General features: G+C 27.7%; 1 long non-coding RNA gene across 1 annotated transcript; it reads right to left on the bottom strand.

The window, feature by feature from the left end:
- Window positions 1-2,636: 2,636 nt before the first annotated feature.
- On the bottom strand, window positions 2,637-3,431 carry LOC105142475 (uncharacterized). The gene is made up of 3 exons (XR_845566.1): window positions 3,302-3,431; window positions 2,875-3,221; window positions 2,637-2,790 (listed from the first exon to the last, which is right to left on the bottom strand). It is a non-coding gene; the product is annotated as an uncharacterized LOC105142475 (long non-coding RNA).
- Window positions 3,432-3,817: the final 386 nt, after the last annotated feature.

Genomic DNA, 3,817 nt, shown 5'->3' with positions numbered 1-3,817 from the left:
TATAATCTGATTGGAACCTCTTTTGTGTGTGGTTTCCAATTGAATAATAAGAGTTTATACTATACTTGTTTAACATACCATTAGTGGATCCTCTAACCTTGACATTTGTTGTTATCATTGCTTAATCCTTACATTGATCTTCCATCTCAAAGTTCTCATCAACTTCTTCTTCTTCTTTACTACTACTACTACTACTATTGTTATTATTATTGTTGTTGTTGTTGTATTATTTTTATTTATAATTTATACAATTAACCTCCTTGTGGTTCGACCCCTATCTTGCAGGGTTATTTATTACTTCAACACTCCTGTATTTGGGAGAAGACATCAATCTTTTGGTCGTGTTATTGAGCTAAACCTTTGCAAAATTATAAACTATTTCAAGATTAAGATGGATTAAAAAGTGTGGTATGTTGGGTTATCATAAGAAGGAACCTTATAAAACAAACTTTCTAATGTAGTATAAGATTTTCTAATTTCTAAATCAGTTTTGGTAAAGGAGATGAAGTCTTAGCAAATGAAAAAGGATTATAGCATTGAGTTTTGAGAAAAAAGATGAAGTCTTTGACTTTAGGGTTTAAGATCGTTTATATAGCCTTAAACCCATATGGATGTGTTGCATGCAAGGATAAGGTGGTTAATATGTTTGTCACTTATAACTATGAACTATTTAGGAGATAAAAGCTAATCCTTATTTTAAAATTTATAGGTTGAAAACTATTGATGTTGACTTTTGAGTTTTTTTATTATGTGTCACTTGAGTGGGAAATATGATTGTATTTAATGCATATATATTGTTTGCTCTTAGATGATGGCTATTTAACTAGTTTTGATCAAGGATGTGGTGCTAAAGTCAAGTTTGTATTGGGGGTGAGTACAATTTAGGATCCACTTTTAAGGCCATTACAGTTAATCATATTTTAAGTCATTTTTTACTTGGGTTATACAATCAAGCTCATCACTGTTATGGGCCTATAATCATCTTAAACCTACTTCTTCTTCTTTTTACAATTTTTATTTATTTTTATGTTGATGTTCTTTTGAAAAAAATTAAATTCAAAGAAATATATTTCTGATTTCTTTGTATTTATTTTATATTATGTAATACTTTTCTTATCGAATCGACATTAACATTGTTTTAAAAAAACCAAAAAAAAAATAATTAAAATAGGGAATAAGATGCACAGGTGAGCTAATAGTGAAAAACAAAGATAACGAGGGACTAAAATAAAATCAAGTTGCTTGGGGATCATAAAAAAAAAAACCTTCGCCTCTATTTTATGGTCAAAATAAGGCTAGCTTTCTCCCATCACCATCTCTTTAAAAAAAATCAAGTAAATAAAGACAATTTAACATGCATCTTTACATGTTTGTATATGCCAAGTATAGTTTGCAGGTGAAATATAGGTCTCCTAGAATGGAATTCTTCCTCAAGACACCACAACTAAATAAAGTGTGAACATATTGAAACATAAAGTGTGAACATATTGTTTCAGGATATTAAATGTAAGGTTCTTTTTTATTCTAAGACAACTACTTTATTAAGAACTTTGGTGTGTTGATGAAGGGTTCTAAACATTCAACTTAAAATTATAGGGATATTATAAAAGCATTAACAAGATATGAATACGAATGCTTTTTAACTTATAATCAAGTTGGATCATAAAATCTAATATGCCTTAACAAAAATCCAAACATATTCTTTAATTATGCAAAAGATGAAACTGAATCATATTATAACTAGTGCATTACATAACTAGGCTTAAGTGTTAGAGTTTCCATCAAAAGCCAATACAACGAGAGATATTTTAACCAAAACATTAAAAATTCCACTTGTGTTCCATAACCATCAAATAAGGTGATAATAATTGCTTTAAGATGTTAGGCATTAGATATTAAACCATCGAGATATATGGTTTATTAAATGCCAACAATAAGTCATGGTAATGGTAGGACATGGTAACAAGCTTACTTGAAAGCACAAAACAATTTAAAGCTTAGAAATTGCTTCCAATAACTTTGATTCTATAACTAATGAACTTTGCATGGCATTTCTTAAAGCAAAGTCAACTTTAATGATTTTTAGGGCATTATTCTTGCAATTAAGGACTGTGTATGTGAAGTTAGTTTGACAATATCTATCTTAAGTTATATCTCAAAAATGTGTATAGCTATGACTTCTGAATTTTATATCATATTTGAGAAGGCTTTATCCATAATTAATGATCTATATAATATTCATTCGCTGGGAAATAAAGCTATCCTGCTACATTGTTTTTTCATAGAAGATTTGTCTAAAACAAATAAAATTTCACTTGAATTTTTTTATCAAATGATATGTATAATATGACATATTATAAGAGAGAGAGAGACCAAGATAAAGTATCTCCAATTTATGGCCAAGTGTTACTACTTGGGAATTAAAAAGGCTATTCAAACATTTAAATTATCAGTGACATCACTTGCATTATCCATATAAAGATTGCATTTAATGCTAACAAGGTTTGTTCAAACTACAAATTAGAGGTGATTATTTTTGGTTTGGTTCGGTTTTTACATGAAAAAACAACCAAAACAAAAAAAAAAGACCTAAAACCGAACCGGAACCGACCGCTAGTTCCGGTCCTGTGTTTTATCCAAAAAACCAAACAAACCTATATACATTTTGGGCTTTTTTGGCTTTGTAATGGGCTTTGTAATGGGCTTCTAATGGATTTTTGTTAGGCCTACAATTAATGTTGATATTATCTCATTTTCTTTAAAGATTCCAAATATATTTAATTTTTTTACCTTTAAATATTGAATTGTATTAAATTGTTATTGTTAATCTCATGTTTATTAAATTTAGATTCCGAATATATTTAATTTTTTTACCCCTAAATATTCAATTGTATTAAATTGTTATTGTCAATCTTATGTTTATTAAATTTTTTGGCCATTGAATATTCATTCATATGAAATTATTAATATCAATCTTGTGTTCAATATATTTTTTAACTTACTAATATTTTTCTACCTCTGAAAAATTTAAATAAATAACACACACTCACAATCACACACCAATAAGTTAACATCCAAATTACAAACCATTGTCTTCAAAGGTCTTAATGAAAAAAACAACAAATAATATTATCATAAACACTCCAAGCCACAAAAAAATAAATCTTCATGTGCACATCGTCTCAATAAAAAAGCACTTCAAGAACATTGCACTTTGATTTCTAAAATTCATAATCTAGAATTATAACATAATAAATTAAATCAGAAGACATAAAAATAAAAAAAGATATTTATATCATACATTTTCAATAAATGCATCACAATTTCTGAATTAATTATCATTCGTTGCTAAATGCAACTTTCTACCAAATTCTACAAAATAAAATATTAAACATGTTAGAATAAAAATGTGTTAATTAATAAATCATAATATAAAAGGTGTTAGTTTTTAAGATACATTACCTGATTCAAGATTTTTGTAAGTTTCAAAATCATTCATCAAGATTGTATTATCAGTTGGAAAGGGACCATTATGCAAATAATTTTGATAACAAATAAGTGCTTGAATTATTGCTGGAGATAGAGAACATCAAAATTGGTTGAGTATACGATCGCTCGTGCTAAAGGCTGATTCAAAAGCCACTGTGAATATAGGAATAGCCAGAACATATTATGCAACTTTCGAAAGTATATTATATTTTAAAGCATTAATCTTCCACTAACACAACCAAAAGATTAGCAATGATAACAACATATGTCAAGGTTAGAAGATCTACTAATGGTATGTCAAACAAGTATAGTATAAACTCTTATTACT

This window comes from Populus euphratica, unplaced genomic scaffold, assembly GCF_000495115.2.
Source record: "Populus euphratica unplaced genomic scaffold, PopEup_1.0 scaffold448.1, whole genome shotgun sequence".
NCBI lineage: Eukaryota > Viridiplantae > Streptophyta > Magnoliopsida > Malpighiales > Salicaceae > Populus > Populus euphratica.
This window is presented reverse-complemented; position numbering and strand designations above follow the sequence as displayed.